Source organism: Trichosurus vulpecula, chromosome 8 (assembly GCF_011100635.1).
Source record: "Trichosurus vulpecula isolate mTriVul1 chromosome 8, mTriVul1.pri, whole genome shotgun sequence".
Classification (NCBI taxonomy): Eukaryota; Metazoa; Chordata; class Mammalia; order Diprotodontia; family Phalangeridae; genus Trichosurus; species Trichosurus vulpecula.
The window spans coordinates 184,933,771-184,954,558 of record NC_050580.1 but is presented as its reverse complement, the minus strand read 5'-3'; the positions used below and the strand labels follow the sequence as shown (position 1 = coordinate 184,954,558).

The window sequence follows — 20,788 nt, the reverse complement described above, 5'->3', positions numbered from 1 at the left end:
ATTTTCCTTAAGTGTAGATCTGATAATGCAACTCCTCTACAACCAATTTCAATTTCCTATTGCCTCTAGAATTAAATATAAACATAAACTTCTCTATTTAGCTTTTAAAGCTCTACATAACCTAGGTCCAAACTATTTTTCCAGACATTACTTTGGACATTACTCTCCCTCTCTTGTTCTGGATTAAGCTAAAATGGCTTCTCTGTTCCTGCCACATGACACTCCTGTCTCCTTGCCTTGGCATTTGCTATTTCCCATGCCTGGAGCACACACTCCCTTCTTGCCTCCTCCACAGAGTCCCTCTCTTCCTTTAGGCTGTTAGTCTGATATTTCACAAGAAAACTTTCCTGTTCACTCCAATCACCAATATCCTCTCTCTCAAGAAGCCTAATTTCAAGAGAGGAAGACAAAACAAAACAAATAAAAGGGAGGGGGGTAACTGTGAGGGAGCAAGGGAGCTGATAGGGAGGTAGTATAGTCTGGAGAGTAAACTGAGCTGGGAGTGTAGCGAACAATGATTCCAGCCAGGAACTCACCAATCAGCATAAGAGGAGTCAGACCAGGGTCAGCCTAAGGTGGGCATGGCAGCTGGTGAGGAAGTGGAGGGACAATCAGCTAGAAGCTAGATTGAGCTAGGAGTAAAGTAGGAATATGAATTGTTTCATTTTTTTGTAATTTTATCTCCAGTGCCTAGCAGAGTGTCTGACACATGGCAGACCTAATAAATAAGCAAGGCAAAAAAGGGAAAAATTCCAACCAAAAAACTAATATTCCTATGGCTTACTGCCCTTCAAAAGTATTATTGCTCTTCAATGCTTTAACAGAAACCTCCGAACAACTTCACAGCTGCTATATACAAATTCACTTGAATGAATTCAAGTGCTTTTTGAAATTCCCACTGCTTTAACATGTCTTGCTTTTGCCCTGGAGCAAAGTGACTTATTTAATACATTCTCACTTATAACAGAAACACAAGAAAGGTAATCTTGTGCAGAACCAAAAGTTGTGTCTGGCTTTTCAACCACATTCCCTTGTTTCCAAATGTCTATGAAATGTCTATTAGATATACATCCAAAACTTAAAAATAAACATCTCTAAAACTGAGTTAATTTATCTTCCTTTCCCCGTATTCTGAGCTAAACATCAACTCTAATGACCTACCTAAGGGTAGGAAGCATTTGCTGCAGGTACATGTTTACCAGTTCCCCAACTTCCTTGATAGTCTTTCCTTTGACTTCCATGTACTATATTCTTCTGGTTCTTTTCCTTCCTTTCTGTTAGTTTTCTGTCTCCCATCTCTGGCCTTAAATGAATATAATAAATGGAAGCCAGAGGAAAGATTACTCATAACCTTCCTCTCTTCATTCCTCTATTCTCATAGCCACTCCCCAGTTTTATCTATTCCCTCTATTCAAAGTACTCCTAACTGTTCCTCTAAGGTCCACATCTACAGCTGCCTAATGAACATCTCCACTTGGGCATTTCGCCAGCTACTTCAAGCTCAATATGTGCAAAGCAGAACGCTACCATCCATTTCCCTAAACCTCCAACCCTCCATACTTCTATTAATGGGACAATCATTTCATCTACTCATGATGGGAGAACACCTGTATTTTTGACTCTTTCTCCCTTTCATCTACCATAATGAATCACAACTATCAAGTCTTTTCAATTCTATCTCTAATGCCTCTACAATCTATCCCCACTGCCATTATTACCTCTCACTGAGACTTCTGCAATAGCTTTTTAATCTGGTCCCCTTGCTTCTAGTCTCTCCTAGTTACATACTACTGCTAGGGAAAACTTAGAAACACCTTTCTAACTACATCACTCCTCTGACTCAGAAAGCTTTGACGGTTTAATGATGTCTTAAATAACAAGGTATTTAAGACCCTTCAAAATCTGGTTACAAAATACCTGTCCAGTTTTATATTTCTTCCCTATATGTAAGAATCAGGCAAAATGGACTTTTCTAAATACTGCCTATGCTTTCTCACCTTCCTGCTCATGCTATTTCTTTTACCTTGATATCCTCTCATCCCCCAATCTCAAAATTCTATCCATGTTGCATATAGCACTGTGCCTGGCACATCATAAGGGCTTAATGTTTATTGAACTGTTGTTTAAGCTCAGAATAAAAAGGAAAAAAAATAAACAAAGCCCTCAGGGAGCTTACCAGAGACAAGAAAAGATAACACCAAGCAATAAAATGACAAAATGAGTGGTACAAACAAGAAGGAAAAAAACAACATTTTTAGTTTAGAGGTCAAAAAAGACTTCATAAGGGAGGCAAAACTTAAGTTAGGTCTTTGAAGATAGGTTGTACTCATATAGGAGGGGGAGAGAATAAAAAAAGACAAAGGTGAGAAGGGTAACGAAGATTCAGAAACAAGAAGAATGAGGTTCTGCGGTGACAAGCATAACGTACCACATCTGAGAAAAAGCAACACTCTACAAGCTAGAGAATCAGTGGTTACCAGTAAATGCAGGAAATGACAAAGACATTGTTTCATGTACAAATGACTGGTGCCATGGATTTGAGAATCCCTGCCAAGATTGCTACAGGCAAAGATGTGTAAATGTGTACTCGGCCTCCCAAACTGGAATTCAATCAAATTTTTTCCAAAGACACTGCTGGTTTTTTTTAAATTTAATTTTGTTACAGTTTAAGTTCCCAACTGTCTCCCTCCTTCCCTCCCTCCCCACCCCACACTAGTGAAGGCCATCATTTGACACAGGTATATGTATGTTTGTGTATGTGTATATAAAACTACACTATGCATACTTGCGTTTATCAATACTTTCTCTGGCGGTCGATAGCATCTTCCTTCATACGTCCTTAGGTCCTTTGTAGGTTATTTGAATATTTATAATACAGAATAGTCATTCAGTTATTCTTCAAGCAATATTGCTGTTACTGTATACAATATTCTCTTGGTTTTGCTCATTTCACTCCATTATTTCATGCAAGTCTTTCCACGTTTTTCTAAATTCAATATGTTCACCATTTCTTACAGCATAGTAGTATCGCATCACAATTACATAACACAACTTGTTTAGCCATTTCCCAATTGATGGACATCTCCTCAGTTTCCAGTTCTCTGCAACCACAAAGAGAGCTGCTACAAACATTTTAGAACATATAGGTTCTTTTCCTTTTTCTCTGATCACCTTGGGAAACAGGCCTGATAGTGGTATTGCTGGGTCAAAGGGTATACATAGTTTTATGACTCTTTGGGCCTAATTCCAGATTGCACTTCAAAATGCAGTTCACAGTTCCACTAACAGTGTATTAGTGCAAAGAAACTGTTATAAATAGTTGTTAGGTTGCCAACATTGTCCATAAAGTCTTTACTACGTAGCTGATAATAGTATTATCATTCTTGGTATATCAGAGGGAGCACTGGACTTGGAATTCGATGTGAGTTAAAATTCTACCTTTAACATTTACTAGCTTTTTGATCCTGGGCAAATTACTTACCTTCCCTGAGCCTCAGTTTCCTCATTCTTAAAACGGAGAAAATAATAGCATCTATAGCACAGGATTTTTTGAGGATTAATATGTGAAGCACTGTATAATTCTTAAACTACTGTGTAAATATTTATTATTATTGTTACCTAGTTACTATTAAGACTGTTCTTGTATGACAATAAAATCTGAGTTTCAAGAAATTTGTTTGTAAATGAACTTTTAAAACACAACTCATTTCTAAGTTGGATTTGTATGTATAACAAATGGGCCCTTAAAAGTAGGACTTATCCATAAGTATCATACTTGTATAAAAACCAAATAGGCGTTAACAGAAATTTAAAAAGCTTTGCTCTGGTTAGATTGCTATTTCAATTTTGGGATGGTATAACTTTTAAAAGGTATAAGGATGACAAGGGTATTTAAAGGGGTAAAAAAAGAGAGGCAGTAAAAGAAAAAAAAGGTTTAAATCTAAAATCTGTAAGTAGTTGTAATGCAAATGAAAAAGTTTTCTTAGAGAAAAAATAAAAGGTTATTAGGTTTTACTTAAAAATAGATAAGCCAGATAGTTTATTAGAATACTTTCCCATGGAATCAAAGAAATTTTAGAAAGAATCCCATGTTTTATCATGAACATTACAGTAGACAGATCAATTGGATCACTGAAATAATTTTTCTCCAGAACAAAAGTATACTACAGTATTTTACAATCTTACTCCCAAACTGCTTTAGGTGATGGTCTTGGAAATATAATTTCATATGCCCAATGACACTGCACAAAAGTAGTATTACAGAATCATAGATTTAAATCTGGAAAAAGTCTTGAAGTTTATATAAGTAGAACTCCCCATTTTAGAGGTGAGGAAACTGAGATTCAAAACAGGAAGTTGACTTGTCCATGGTCACACAGACATTGAGTAGCAAAGCTAGGATTTGACTCTAAATTCAGAACTTTCTACTACCTAACTTGCGTAAAAAATGAATATGAAAATAATTCATGGAACAGAAAAGAATTATATATTAATAAAAAAAATCCAACATTAGCAGTTAAAACAAAAGCAAGGGGCAGCAGACAGAGAGAGGAGACAAAAACCAATGATTTCATTTATAGCTATCCTGACAACTAAATACAACTCAATGTCTTTCTGAAAGCATTACAAAAGTTGTTATGTTAAAGGGTAAGAAAAACAGTAGCCTGTAGAAGGAACTTTAGGTATGAATTAATTATTTAAATTAAATATCTCCCACAAGAAAGATAAAAAGGTATTATCTTTCATAGTCTACCTTGACAGCAGCCAAGTCAAAGACTAAATGGCAAAGAGTGTTCAACTTTTCCCTACATGCCCACAATACTTGGGAAGGTAAGCTCACCACAAAGGAATGAGACTTGCCTAGACTTACATCTTCAATAATTCAAGTAAAAAAACAAGATTAAAATAACTTATGCCTGTCTATAAAAAGCAGTATTGCCTAGTGAAGAGAAAGCTCATCTTAAAGTAAGGCACACCTGGGTTCAAGTTCTACCTTTGACACACACTGTATCTCAGAGGCAAGTCATTTAATTTCTCAGTGCCCCCAAGCCAAGTCTCTAGGACCATAAATTACCTGAGTTGTTGATCTGCATTGGTGGAGGGAGCTTTCACACTAGGATTCCCTCTTATGATGAAATCACACATCTGAATCAAGAGAAAAAAGCCTTTTTATTTTAACTCTGCATGTGTAGTAGGCAATCAGGGATCGTTTTATTCTTGGATTGTTTTATTCTTTGTTTCTGTATGACCTACCACAGTGCCTGGCACATAGAAAGTGTGATGCTTGTTGATTGACTGATTCTACTCCTGCCATTAAAACTATAGATACACAGTTGTTCTCCATGCCCACCCCACCCCCAGTAATAATTTTTCTTATAATTAATTTTTTAAATGAAATTGGAATAAAGTTTGTCATTATTGAGTACAATTCATTCTCCAAAAAATCAGCAATCTTTTTATCTTTAAACAAGCTAACAAAAATCTGATTGACCTAATTTACAGTATTCCACCACTGATTCTTCCAAAGGATTCTAAACACATTAAGTCTGAGATGCCTATGGAACATTCAAGGGGAAACATCTAACAGACATTTGGTGATGTATGACCTGAGCTCAGGAGAGAGAATAGGGTGAGTATATAGATCTGGGAGTCCTTTTCATAGAGATAACTGAACCCACTGAAGTCAGTGAGATCACCAAAACAGAAAGAAGGAAAAAAGAAGAGAAGGATCAAAGTAAAATCTTGAGGCATATCCACAGTTAAGAAGTGTGACATGGATGATGATCTAGCAAAGAAGAATGAGAGTAGCCAAACAGGTAAGGGGAAACCCAACAGAGATAGTGTCATAAAAATCCAGAGAGAAGAAGGAATGCAGGAGAAGATGGTCAACAGCGTCAAATGCTGCAGAGATCACAAATGATGAATGATACTGGGAAAAGGTCACTGCATTTGGCTATTAGAAGATCAGTAATAGGCAGCAGTAAGAAAATAAAGGAAAAATAATAGAAGGGAAATCTCATACAAGGAGATACATCAAACATTTGGGAGTCAATCTACCAAGGCACACTTGACTTATGTAAATACAAATATAAAGCAACCTTTAAAGAAAGTACTTAAATGGAGGGATAGTCATTGCTCAGTGTTGGCCCCAGACAATATAATAAAAACAATACTACCTAAATTAATTTACAGATTTAGTGTTATACCAAAAAGGTTCTTTTATAGAACTAGGTAAAACAACAAAATTCATTTGGTAGATCAAAAAGTCTTTGAACTCAAGAGAAATAATGAAAAAAAAATAGGAATAAATAGCACTTTTAGACTGCAAATTATACTATATAATAGTAAACAAAATTATTTGGTATTGGTTAAAATATAGAAAAGCAGGTCAGTGAAATGTAAAGAATCAGAAACAATGGAAATCAATAACCCAGTGTTCAATAAACCTCAAAATGGCAAATTCTTAGAGAAATGTGTATTACATAAGAATTGCCTTGAAAACTCAGAAGCTATTTAGCAGAAACTGAGTTTAGATCAGAATCTTGTATCAGAGGTGTCAAACATACCACTGGGAGTGCAGCCTGAACCAACTAAAATGTAACTGGGAAATGTATTAACAAACTAAAGAAAAATACAATGAAACAAAGATAATGTTAATATGTAGTTTTTAAAGTCAATATGCAGCACACACACACTGTCTTACATCATATGCCACAATGAAGCAAAATGGATATAAGACCTGGATATTAACCATCAAAAAAAAAATTTAGAGAATGAAATTGAGTACCTTTCATATCTATGGCTAGGGGAAGAGCCCTTAACCAAACAAGGGATAAAGGTGATGAGAAAAGACAAAATAATTTTGATTACATGAAACAGAAAAGCTTTTCCACAAACGAAATAAATGCTGCTAGGAAAACCAATTAAGGGGGAGCTATCTCCATTAAATATTTCTGGCAAAGGTCTGACATTCAAGGTAAATAGGAAATTAACACAAATATGGAAGAGTAAGAGCCATTCTTGACAAATAAGTGGTCAAAAGGTATGAATAAAAAGATCTCAAAATAATTACAAACCATTAACAACCATATAAAATATTGCTCCAAACTGCCAATAAGAGAAAGGCAAATTAAAACAATGAGTTTATATTCCATCCAGCAAGCTGGCAAAGATAACAACTGATAGTCAATGTTGGAGAAACCATGGAAACACAGGTACACAAATTTAATATTGGTGAAACTGGAAACTAGTCCAACCATTCTGCAAAATAATATAGAATTATACTAAAAATAATGCTTAAGCTATCCCAAACCCAAAGGTTTTAAAGGTCCCACTGCTGTACCCAAGAAGATTAAAAACAGAAAGGTCCCCTATATATCAAAATATTAATTGTGGCACCATTTTTGAGGCTGACAAGTAATTTAACCTTCCTGGGTTAGATGCCTAGCAATTAGGGCATTTCTAAACACTGTAGTGATTTAATGTAATTGAAAACCACTGTACTTTAAGAAATGATGAATGTGAAGAATTCAGGGAATAGAAAGATTTATTTGAAATGATAAAATAAGCAGAACTAGGAAAACAACAGAAATAATGATAATGGAAAGAATAAAATTTTAAAAGAATGCTATTAAATTACAATGACCAAGCTTGGCCCTGAAAGGAGTTAAGAAAATGCATCTTCCTCCCATATAGTGCAAAGTGAATAAACACAGATATGGAATATTATACATACTGTCAGACAGCACTGATGTACTGATTGGTTTTGCTGAATTACCTTTTTTCTCTTTTTAAAAACTTTTGTTACAAGAGAGCTTAAGGGGGTAGGGAAGATATGTTTGGAAAGGAAGATGGCATTAAAAACAAAAGATATCAATAAAAATAAGATGGTAAAAAAACACTAATACACTTGTATACTGGCTCTCTCCAATAAGCTAATATTGTGAAAGGGCTAACAATCCACAAAAGACAGAAAAGAGAGTCAGATATGAAAGGCACATACAAAGGAGCAGCACAAAATTCTATAATGGTTTGAAGAAGGCTCAGTCTTGGCAAAAAAAAATACTAAAGGTAACAAAAGGGCTTTTTTAGGCTCAGAATAAGACTAAGAAAGGGATAAACCTATTCTCGAAGAAAATGGTATAATGTTACACAGAGAAGCAGAACTATTAAATGCTTCTGTTATATTCTCTTTCGGTCCGTACGATAAGGATAATAATGCACACAAACATGATTAGCAAATAGAATGATAATGAAATAGCAAGAGAGTCACACAGACCTGATTTTAAATGAGTTGAGGTCTCCAGTCTCAGGCAAATTATACTACATGCTTCTGAAAGAATTTATGGACGTACACATGGCAATGTTGTCAGTCATCTTTGAGGAATCACAAAGAAAAGGAAAGATCACAGAACGATGGACAAGGGAAAATATTGGAGGGACTTTTGAAAGAGGAAAAATATCCAATAACTATAGATCTAAGTTTGGCACCTATCCCTGGCAGAATTATAGAATTAACTATTAAACCACAGACTTGTGAACATTAAGGAAAAGAACACTCAGAGAACAGCATAAGTCACATCGAAGCAACTATTTAGCTAGTGTTATTAGATTGCTAAATTATAAAATGCCTTAGAATAGTAGAGCTAGGAGAGATCTTAGAGATTATCTAGTCTGGCCCAATATCCTCATTTTATACTTAAAGAAACTGAGGCCCTCAGTATTCAAATGCCTTATCTAAGGGCACACATAATTTACAACAGAGCTACAACTAGAAATCATGTTGCTTAACTCTATGATTTATCAGGTCTCCAGCAAGTTAAACGACAGACTCTTGTGATATCCTTCATAGAGGTGAGAATGCTATAGATGTGAAATGTTGCATGACCTTTCAGAGGACAATGTTATTCATTTTATTTAACTATCTTTGCTTCTTTACAAGAGACTTTGAACAAAATAGAAGAATAATCTATAAATGCTTATTATGTAAAAACAAAACACATCAATGTAACTGAAAGGAAAAAAAAAACTACCAATAATCTCCCAGCCAAGCAATATAGTCAATACAGTGGTAAATAATGGAAAATCTTTATCTCAGAAGAATGACCCAAAGGGCAATAGCAAGATGTATGGTAGGCTCTTCATAGTTTCTGGATGATAGTATTCAAGGAAGGAGGCAAGCACTAAGCTCAGATAAGAAAAAGGCCTCAGGACTCTATGTCCCCAAGAGGACCTAGCAGCCTTTAAACATAATGGCCCTGTTTGTTGCTTCTATTTCTGTCATATTTTCCTGCTTTTAGGTGAAGGAGATTAGAAATGGCTATAACCTTACGACATTTGAAGAATCAGGAGAGCAAGCCAACAGAAATATGGTAGTGGAATCCATTCTGGAACTTGTTGAGGCCTGTTGATAAGGAGCCAAATCACAAATGACCTCCCCAGTCCAGTCCAGCAAAATCTCTAACTTGAGATACAAACTCAACTCATCCACCCATCAGTCATGTCGCATTTTACCAATGAACTTGGTGGGTTGAGCATTATGTAGAAACTGAAATCTGCCTGAGCCAATTCCCCACTGCAAGGGCAGTAACACCAGAGAGAATGTGCCCTCAGGTATTGGAGGGTCATGTTTTTTACTTAATTACCTTCCTGCTATATCTAGGTAGTAAATACTCCTTTGTAGAAACTGATTATAGTTAAGTGAACTGGGATGCTAATCACTGGCAGCTAATGGGAAGAGACATTACAGAAAGGGGGCTTAAGAGAAGAATCCCCAGCTAGAACCCTGATGTGGGAAAGTATACTTTCTTGTTCTTGTTAGAGGAAATCCAGAGTATTACTACAAAATAAACTTTACTAAAATTTTTAAAATAAATAAAATTTTAAAAAGAAAGTTATATGGCAGGTATATTATGGTGTATATATATATATATATATATACATATATATGTATGTATATACGTGTGTGTGTGTGTATGTGTATGGTACAACACATTATTGAGGATAAATCTGCAAAAGTATTATAAGATACTTTAAGGGTTTGTACAACTGGAAAACTGGAAAATGAGGTGGACTGGTCATGTAGAAAAAATGAGGGATAAGAGACAAAATGGTCTTAGTGATAAACTGATACCTTCTAAAAATAAAAAGAGCCAGAAAAAGACCTCCATGTACATTGGGAAAGGGTACTATGGAAATTACAGGAAGACATAGACAAAGAATTGCAAAGAAATCATAGTGACATTGTCTCAGAATGGTTATCTGTGTGACCCTCAGCAATTAAGTCACTTAGGAGGAACCATAACTAGCATGGGACAAAAGGGACCTTTTCTGCTGAGTTACCAACATTGGTATGGGTGTAGGGGTGTGTGTGTGTACGCACACATGTGCACTTGTATTCATGTGCAACAGAGAGTGTATTTCTTTCAGGCCTGTAACTCATAGTCCTTTATTAGTTTTTGCTGTTTCTAAGTGGCTCAGCTGCTACCTCCACAATCCTATCTCTGGGATGACACTCCCTGCTGGCACAACTCCAACTATTGTCATGTTGTCTTCTATGTCACTGCCCCTTTCCCTCATCCTAAATGCTTTTAAGCCCCCCCCCAAAACTTCTACCAGCAGCTCTACATTTTGCTTAACCTAACTAGACCTCAATTTGTCCATCTGTAAAATGAGATAACCTCAAAAAAAACAAACAACCCCCTCCACACACACACACACACACACACACACACACACACACAAACAGGATAACTTCTAAGTTTCTTTCCAGCTCAAAGGCTTTATGATTCTAATTCTTGCATGGAAAGCTTTCTTGACTTTGTATCCCATCCATGACTAATTCCCAACAAAGACAGACAATCATGGCCATGATAACCCAACTCAAAAAAAAAAAAAAAACCAACCAAGTTTTATTAAGGATCTACTATGGGCAAGACTCTATGATACCAGAGAGGGAACAATGGGGAAAAAAGACAATCCCAGGCTTCTGGGTTTTTACCATGTACACGCAACACACACACAGATAAATACAGGACAAGACAGACTGCAATGGGGGAAAAAGAAATAGCTAGACAAAATATCCTACAAAAAAGTGAGGGAGAAAATACTTTTGGCTGGAAGATATTAAAAAAAAAAAACAACTTCACAAATGAAGACTGCTCCTGAGCTAATCCCCCAATAAGAAGGGTTTTTGATAGGTAAACACAAGAAGAGAGAACATTCCAAGCAGGAAGGTTGGCTTTTTTACTCTGAAAGATATGGAGGTCAGAGAATAGTCTAATTTGGGTGTATATAGAGATATGAAATAGGGCTAGAAAAATCCTTTAAATTTCTATCATATTTGTCCCAAACCTTCTTATGACCCTATCTCCTCTACAAGACTAAAACTGCTTTTAGGGTACCCTCCACCTTACTTGTCAAATAGTGCTCTCGTGATCTACCAATCTAGTACCCTTGTCAAAAAAAAAAAAAAGGTAATGAGTTTAATTTGCCAAGAATTACTCTTGATGGGTTGACCAAGATGGAAGATTAGAGGCAGCCATCCACCTAACTCTCCCAACATTTCCCTCCAAACAACTTAAAAAATAACTCCTCATTGTAAACTGATCCAGCCATTTTGGAGAGCAATTTGGAACTATGCCCAAAGGGCTATAAAAATGTGTATACACTTTGACTCAGCAATACCATTTCTAGGGCTGTATCCCAAAGAGATCACACAAGTGGGAAATGAACCAGTATATATAAAAATATTTATAGCAGCTCTTTTTGTGGTGGCAAAAAATTGGAAATTAAGAGGATACCCATCAATTGGGGAATGGCTAAACAAATTGTTGTATATGAATATAATGGAATACTATTGTGCTATAAGAAATGAGGAGCAGACAGACTTCATTACAACCTGGAAAGACTTACATGAACTGCTGAGTGAAGGGAGCAGAAGCAGGAGATCATTATACATCATTACAGGCACACGGTATCTGTAAGGACTAACTTTGGGTCCTCTCATCAATGCAAGGTTCAAAGACAGCTCCAAAAGACTCATGATGGAAAAAGCTATGCACATCCAGAGAAAGAATTATGGAGTCTGAATGCAGATTGAGGCAAACTATTTGCTCTCTTTTTTTCCCCCTTCTTTTTTGGTTTCATTTCTTCTTTCTCATGATTCATTCCATTGGTTATAATTTTTCTTTACAACTGGACTATTATATAAATGGGTTCAATGTGAAGGTATAGGTAGAACCTACATTGGATTGTATGCTGTCTTGGGGGGAAGGGGGAGGAGAAGAAGGGGGAGAAAATTTGGAACCCAAGGGCTTGTGGAACTGTTGTAAACTAAAAATAAAAAATAAATTTATAAAAAAAAAACTCCTCAAAACAAATTTTGGTGTAGCAGAACCAACAAAAGGGAGACATTTTTCCAGCCTAAGACAACTTAAGAGGGAAAGTCTGTAGGAAAAGTCTGTAATACCAGGTTAAGTGCAAACCCAGAGCACAACAGCAACAACAGCAGGTTTTAGAGGTTGCCAGAGCAGCAGCAGCAGCAGTAGCTTCAAAAGCTCTCAACCCACATACAGTAAGCCGATCAAGCAACTGGTTGAAAACAGATTACAGTGGACCCTTTGCTGGCACTATTTGGCAACTTTTATTACCATAGGCAGTTCTAGGTCACAGTTCCAGGGCACAGATTTCAGAAATGCTTATGGTCGGTCACAAGGCAGTTCCCAGTTCCAAGAAAGAGAGGAACACCAACACTTGTAGGTTGCAGGAGAGCAGGGGACCTGGTCATAGCTCCAGGGCCAAGACAAACACTCGTGCTTGTGTCTGCAGGTGAGCAGGGGCCCTTCCTAGGTAAAGACCAGAGTGTAGACCAGAAGAGTATGATTATGGGACCATACCACTTTGGAGGCACAGAAAACTTGCAGACTCCCAGAACTACCTCTGAAAACAGCAGCATGAAAACCCTGATGCTTGAGAAAGTGCATCTTCAACTTCAATTCAAAGTCAAGAAACAGGCTGGAAAAAATGAACAAACAACAAAAAAAGAACTTGACCATAAAAAGCTACTTTAGAGGAAGGGAAAACCAAGACATAAAATTCAAAAGAAGGAAAAAATGTGAAAACAACTACAAGCAAAGCCTCAAAGAAAAATGCTGATTGGATCCAAGCCCAATAAGAATTCCTAGAAGAGTTAAAGAAAAAGATAAGAGTGTTAGAGGAAAACTTGGGAAAAGAAATGAGAGTGATGCAAGAAAATTATGAAAAGAGAATTAATGGCTTGAAGAAAGAGGCACAAAAAAACACTGAAAAAAATACCTTTAAAAAATTTGGCCTAATGGTAAAACAGGAGCAAAAATTCACTGAAGAAAAGAACTCCCTAAAAAGCAGACTAGGCTAAATGAAAAAGGATATACAAACATTCACTGAAGAAAAGACTCCTTGAAAAGCAGAGTATGATAAATGGAAAAAGATGTACAAAAGCTCACCAAATATAATTCCTGAAAAAATAGAATTGGAGAAGTGGAAGCTAATGATTCCATGAGACATCAAAAAACAATAAATCAAAGTCAAAAGAATGAAGAAAATGTGAAATCTCATCAGAAAAACAACTGACCTGGAAAACAGATTGAAAAGACAGAATTTAAGAATTACTGGACTACCTGAAAGCCGTGATTAAAGAGAGACCCTAGACATCATATTACAAGAAATTATCAAAGAAAGCTGACCCAATATCTTAGATCTAGAGGGTAAAAAAACAGAAATTGAAAGAGATCCCAAATAAAGACTCCCAGGAATATTATACCCAAGTTGCTGAGCTCTCAGGTCAGGGACAAAATCTTGCAAGCAGCCAGAAAGAAACAATTTGGATTTTGTGGAGCCACAGTCAGAATCACACAAGATTTATCAGCTTCCATGTTAAAGGAACCAAGGGCTTGGAATATGATATTCTGGAAGACAAAGGAGTTAGGATTAAAACCAAGACTACCCTACCCAGCAAAACTGAGGGGAGAAAATAAACATTTAATGAAATAAAGCACTTCAAAGCATTCCTGATGAAAAGACTAGAGCTGAATAGAAAATCTGACATTCAAACACAAGACTCAAGTGAAGGATTAAAAAGGTAAATGTGAAAAAGTAATCATAAGGGACTCAAGTTAAACTATTTACATTTCTATATAAGATGATACCGGTAACTCCTAAGAATTTTATCATTAGTAGGGCAGTTAGAAGGAATATACTTAGACAGAGGGCAGGTATGAGTCGATTAAGTTGGGATGCTCTCTTGAAAAAAAAATTAAGAGGGATTCACTGAGAGAAGGGAAAGGTAGAATGGGGAAACTTTTCTCACATAAAAGAGGTGTGCAAAGAAGAAGCACCTATCATGTGCCAAGCACTGTACTAAATGCTGGGGAAACAAATACAAAAAAAAACCCAAAACAAAACCCAATCCCTGTTCTCAAGGAGCTTACAACTAATAGAGGAAGACAACACACAAAGGAAGCTGAAAAGGGTAGAAAGAGAAAGAAATGTATGGAGAATATATACGGGTGGCGTGATGGAGAAGTCCAAAAGAGTACGGCTAGGTAGGAAAATGAAGAGATGGTTGGCCTGAGCATACTCCTTAAATGGAGGTTCTGGGAGGAACTCTCCATTCCATGTTCCATGCAGAGGGGTCTCAGAGACTAAGTCTCTAGATAAGGTGTGAGTATCAAAATTAATGCTATCTTGCAGGATAATGCAGGATTCTCTTCAATACCTTTCATCATTTCTTAAGGTGCAATAGTAATTCCATTACAATCATATACTAGAATTTATTCAGCCATTCTTCAATTATCTAAGAGGCAATCTAAAGCACCCCTTTAGATGCTAGTCATTTTCTTTCTCCCCTCTTCTTCTAATCCTAAGGGGGCCAGTTCTTAAAGAAAAAATAGAAGTGATCACAGCATAGTGCCTCCCTTTCATATCTCATTATCTATTTCTCTCTCTCTCTCTCTCTCTCTCTCACACACACACACACACACACACACACACTACATGCACAATTTTCCTAAGCAAGTTTTATAAAATTGAAATGAGAGAGGTATAAAGCATTATGTTTTTTTAAACCAGACCTCTGACTTTATTCATATAAGAAAAAAAGAAAAAGTAAAGGAAGTCCCTCTACCGATGCATATGAGCAACTTGTCCAGTGTCACACGGCTAGGGTACATCAGAGGAAGGCTCTGAATCCTAGTATTCCTAATTCAGACTGGTTCTCTATTAAGCCATGATGCTCCTCAATATAAAGTTATTGTTACTGCCTCGAATTTCTGTAGTCTTTCTTCCCAGTCTATCTCATATAGGTTAGAAAAAGGAGGATATCTGCAACAAGCAGGGGAAAAATCTTTTGTAAACTTAGTTGTGCACTGGGGTGGAACTATGACCCTAAAGCCATAGAAACATAGACCTGAAAGGGGTCTTAGAGATATGTTCCAGTCCAAATCAGCTTAAAGATGAGGAAAGTAATGCCCAAAAAGATTTAAGTAAATTGCCCAACATCACCTACAAAAGTTGACTATTTGTAAAAAGTTTGGGACAAGAATCCATGACTCCTGAGGACTCCTAGTCAAGCCCATTTTCTACTAAACCATAATGCCTTACAGTGCCTGCTCTTTCCTCCCATTTACTTAACTATAAGCATTTTTTAAATGCTAAAAATATATTTGAACAAAAAGTATTTTTTTGAGCAATTTTTAAAAATAAATCTTTTTGCCCCCTATGCTTGGGGACTGGATTCTAGATCCAAAAGGAAGCTCATCAGCCCTACTTTACATTATATACAAATAACCTCAAATTTTCCTTTGTGTAAAATCTATTTTGTGAAAAAATTTAAAAATCTAGAAATTTATTTCTGACATTACTCTTCCATGTACAGTAAGCACCTATCGTGTGCTGAGCACTGTGTTAGCTATTGAAGGAGATACAGAGTTTAAATAAGGTCCTTTACTTCCTAGAGCTTACAATCTAGAAGGGATATAAGAAATGTACACAAATAATCATGATACACTTAAGTATCTCCAACTCTTCAAATCCAGGAACCACCACCTGTATTCTACTTCTGCTCCCCAAATGGATACCTCAGACCTCACCAGCATTTGAAACTATTCCCCCTCCAAGATCTTGAATTTTTCAATAGCCCTCTCTAACCACAATTTCCCATCCTTCTACCTTTCCACATGCTTACTCCTCTCTAAACTGATCTTCATTCTCACCACAACCTCCAATTTCTTGACCCCTCCCTCTTTTGTTGAGCCCCAGGACTCCCATTCTAGCCTTACTTCTTTCCCAGCCCAAATCTCACTCGATAATTAGCTACTTCAATGTTGCTCTTTACTGTTTAATCCCATACTTTCTCATCCCTCTGCTATTTCCACTCAATCCCCAGCACCGGATAACCCACACCATCAGACTTCTCTATTCCTACTTCCAAGCCACCAGGCTATATCAAGAAGTCATAAAATGATCCGAATTGGATCCACTATAAGGTTACCCCCATTTAACCTCAAATGGGCCCTCAAGGATACAAAGAAATAATTTGTCATTCATCTTGATTCTCCAAACAGATTCCCTGTAGTAACTACTCTACTCAAACAAAGAATTTCATTTCTATTTCACTGCTCCTTTAGCAATGACTTTATCTCTAATGAAATGGAAAATAATTTATATTTATGTAGTACTCTGAAGTTTGCAAAGCATTTTCCACACCCCACCAAACAGAATGTTCATATATTATTCCTATTTTACATGAGAAAACAGAGCCATCAAATCTGTTAGAGGCAACATTCAATTCCAAGTCCCATGAAGACGATCTATATTGCATAGTTTCAATTATCACCCCTAAGCAAATGAATCCTAAATCTGTATCTCTAGCCTTAATCTTGAGTTCCAGTCCTTCATTTCTAACTACCTGTTAGACTCAAAAGTCCTGCCATGACCTCAAATTCATTATTTCCCAAACTAAACTCATCTTCTCTTCAAAACATATCCCCAAATTCTCTATCTCTGTTGATGGCACCAAAGACTGTTCTTCCAGTCATCCATGCTCTTCAGAGGCAGGTAAGTGGCACTCTGATTAGAGGTCTGGAGCTAAAGTCAAGAGGTTTTGAGTTTAAATTCAGCCTCAGCCAATTATTAGCTGTGTGACCCAAGTCATTTAGCCTCGGTCTGGGGACAGTAATAGCACTTACTTCTCAGAGTTGTCAGAAGCATATTTCATAATATATTTCTAAAATGCTTTGCAAACCTTAAGGCTCCATATAAATACCAGCTCTTATCTTCCACTCCTCCCTCCTTCTCAAATCTCCCTCTCCTACATCCAATCAGCAACCAAATGCTGTCAATCTCCCTCCCCTCTAATATTTCTCACATTCATACCCTCCATTTCCAGTTATTACAAGCAACTTAGTTTAGGACTTCATTACCTCTAATCTTAGGTAATAGCCTCCTAAATGTGCTCCTTCCATCTTCCCCTTCTCCAATCTAGCCTTTACAATACCATAATAATAATTCCAATGCACAAGGCCAACCATATCAATTGCCTGCTCAAAAAATCTGCAATGTCTCACCACTGCTTACAAATAAAATATAAATTCCTTAGTCTAACAAAGAAGGTCCTTCATAATCTGGCTTCAACCAGCTTAACCACATACTGCCATCACACAGCTAACTATTCTAACCAAACTCAACTAAACCATTTACATTTCACTATATCCTCCTTTATGTGTAGGATAGTCTCTTACTACATCTTTCCTTCTGCTGATTATTCTTAAATTTACTCATCCCTTGCCACTCTCCATACCTTTAGTCTTACATCTCCATCTGTTTATTGGACATCTCAAATAGGTCTCTGAACGACATGTTAAATTCAACAAGTCCAAAAGTGAACTCATTATCTGTTCCCCCAAACCTTCCCCACTTCCTAACTTTCCTATTACTGTCAATGGCACCAGCAGCCTCCCAGTCACCCAGGCTCTCAAACTAGGTGTCATCCTCAATTCCAAACTCTCTCTCACCCCTCCATCCCATCCCCATCCAATCTGTTGCCAAGTCCTGTTGATTCTAACTTTGCAACATCTCATTTGTGCCCCATTCTCCATACTGGTACAAACCCTTATCACCTCATTCCTGGTCTACAGCAACAGTCTATATGACATACAAAGCATTTATAACCTGGCCCCTTCCTACCTTTCCCACCTTTCCCAGAAGTTTCCCATACTCATACATCAATGTATTTTAAGTAAAAAAAAGTTGCATGACCAAATTAGTTTGGGCAACACTGCTATAAAAGTCTTATAATTAAATCAAAGGTGATAATAGTTGTAAAAGTATTAGCACAGTGCCTAGGATGTAGTAATCACTAAATAAATACTTATTTTTTCTCACTCCCTTTTAATTTATTCTGTATCTTCTAATAACCACTTTTAACACAGCACTAACCTTATGAAATGTAGAAATCGAAAAAAACCCACCATAGAAAGCTGCAACTCACAATCTTTTCTTTCCTTCTTCTGACAGAGCATTCCTCATTTTCTTAAGACAAAATCTTCAGACACACTTTTGAAAAGGCATTGACTCTAAAACCTCTATATCTAAAATTTGGGATATTTCCATTATGGTAACATCCAGGGAGTGTATGTCTTGGCACTTAGGCTAATGGGGGTGGGGGGGTGGGGCGCAGAAATGGGAGACTAATGATCAATCCTATCCCCTCTAAATCTAGCTTTCCAAAGTCATCACCAGTACCAATAATGAATATCACTACCTGTAGTCCTAATAGGCCCCTGCTTGAAGAGTCAAAGGGCCAGCCCTAGACTAAGTTGTAAGTATGATCACCCTGTTCACACCCCTTTCATTATCTCCCTCATACCACTAGGTTTTTAAAAGCCGCAAGCTTCCCAAAGCCTCTCCTTAGTGCCTCAATCTCCCCGAATTACTGCCCTGCCCCATAAAAACTCTTGTAGTTCAGAAGAAAATGCTAAACTAATTAAGGTGGTAAAGACTGATACCTCTTATGAGAGCATTTACAAAAAGGATTTTATTATTCAACCCAAATGAATCCCTGCTTAGAAGAAATGCCAAAATTGTGTCAAAGCTAGGTAATTTCTAATTGAGGGGCAGATTTTTTTTTTGAGTGAGTGTGGGGAGGAGTGAGTAGGGGGAACTCTTCCAAGTTCCACTCTCCCACCAAGAATTTGATCTCCGACTTTCTTTTGTATTTTAAGCTACTGATGAGATTCCAGACCGTTTTTAATGGTTAAAATCGAAATTACTTAAAAATAAATCTCTCTTCCAGCTGTGTGTGTGTGCGTGTGCGTGTGTGTGTGTTTTAAAATTATTCAGCAAGTAGCTTGAACACTTCTGTTTTCAAGGAACTTCAAAAGGCAACAAGAAAAGAAAAACAAAACAATTCTTTGTTATCGCTATATTTAAGTTACCTAAGAAGGTACCATGCGCGAGTACTGTAACAGAAGAGCAACTTTTCAGAAAATACACAATGAGGGTTTTCAAAGGCGCAGTCAGCAAATTTTTTGCAACTATTCCAAGTTTCTCTCTGGCAAAACAAAAGTCTAACTTAAAAAAAAAAAACAAACAGAAAAGAAAGATGCCAAAGTGCCATCAGAGAAATCCAGTGTGTGGGCACAGGGCACTTTCTGCAAAATCAAGTTCACTGATCTTTAAATGGCCAACCTGAAACACCTTTAGTCTTTCCCCTCCCGAAACACAAATGTTTTGGGTTTGGGTTTTTGGGTTTTTTAAAGCACCCTGCAGATGTCAGCTCCACCCAAAGGATCAATTTATTACGTGACAGAGGGTCTCAGTTTCTCCCCCGCTCGCATAGCTCAGGATGCTGCCGTAGGAGCGGCCCAGCCGCCTCGCTCGGGCCACCCCAGGTCCCGGCCCCAGAAGACGCTGCTCCTCGCCCTGGGACAGCAGAGACGGCGGGTTCCTCCGTGACACCCCGCTTTCTCCTTCTCCTTCGCCCCCTCCCTTCTCCTCCCCCCGCCCCCAGCCAAGAGGCCCGGGAAGCGCGCGGCCCCGCGCTCGCGCTCGCGCTCACGAGACGGAAGGGAGCCGGGAGCTGCGAGGGGGCGGCGGCCTCTTCCCCGGCTGCGCCGAGGAAGGGGAGTCAGGCCCAGCAGGAACAGCGAGACAGCCGCCCCGGGGCTGGGCAGCAGAGGGTTCAGAGGGAGGCCTCCCAGCCTGGCTGGGTGGAGGGGGCAGCCGGGGTTCTGGGGAGTAAGAGGTCACTCACCGGCGGCTCATGGTACAGCGGCGCCTCCTCAGCTGCAGCCCCGACGGCCTAGAGCGTCTCCGCGGCCCCCAGAGTGCGGCCCCCACGCAGCGCCATTCAAAAGCGGCCGCGCAGCCAGCTGGGATAGCAACTCGCCCTGCTCCGGCCCCGCCCCTCGGGAGGAGGGGAAGGGACGAGCAGCCCGCATTTCCAAGGGCTCTAGTGCCCCACTTTCTGCTACATCGCCCCCTGGCGGCAATATCTGCGCACTGCGGTCGCTTTGTCCCTTTGGCTCTTTCCTTAGAGCTGGAACCCTGGACCAATTCTATTCTCAATTCATAAACATTTATGAAGCGCCTACTTTATACCTGGCACTGTGCTAAGCGCTGGGATGAAAAGAGGCAAAAAACAGTTCCTGCCCTCAGGAGCTTACAATCAAATGGACTGGCTCATCCCTAAATCCCCTGTTGCAACCTTCTGATCTCTATACCATGATGATGATAACTTATCAGAATAGAA

General features: G+C 38.1%; 1 protein-coding gene across 1 annotated transcript in view; it reads right to left on the bottom strand.

The window, feature by feature from the left end:
• The window catches only part of KATNBL1 (katanin regulatory subunit B1 like 1), a 41,380-nt gene extending 20,965 nt beyond the window's left edge, over positions 1-20,415 (bottom strand). The window contains exon 1 of the mRNA XM_036737226.1: positions 20,291-20,415. The gene's annotated coding sequence lies outside the window, so the exon portion shown is untranslated. The remainder of the gene's footprint in view (positions 1-20,290) is intronic.
• Positions 20,416-20,788: the final 373 nt, after the last annotated feature.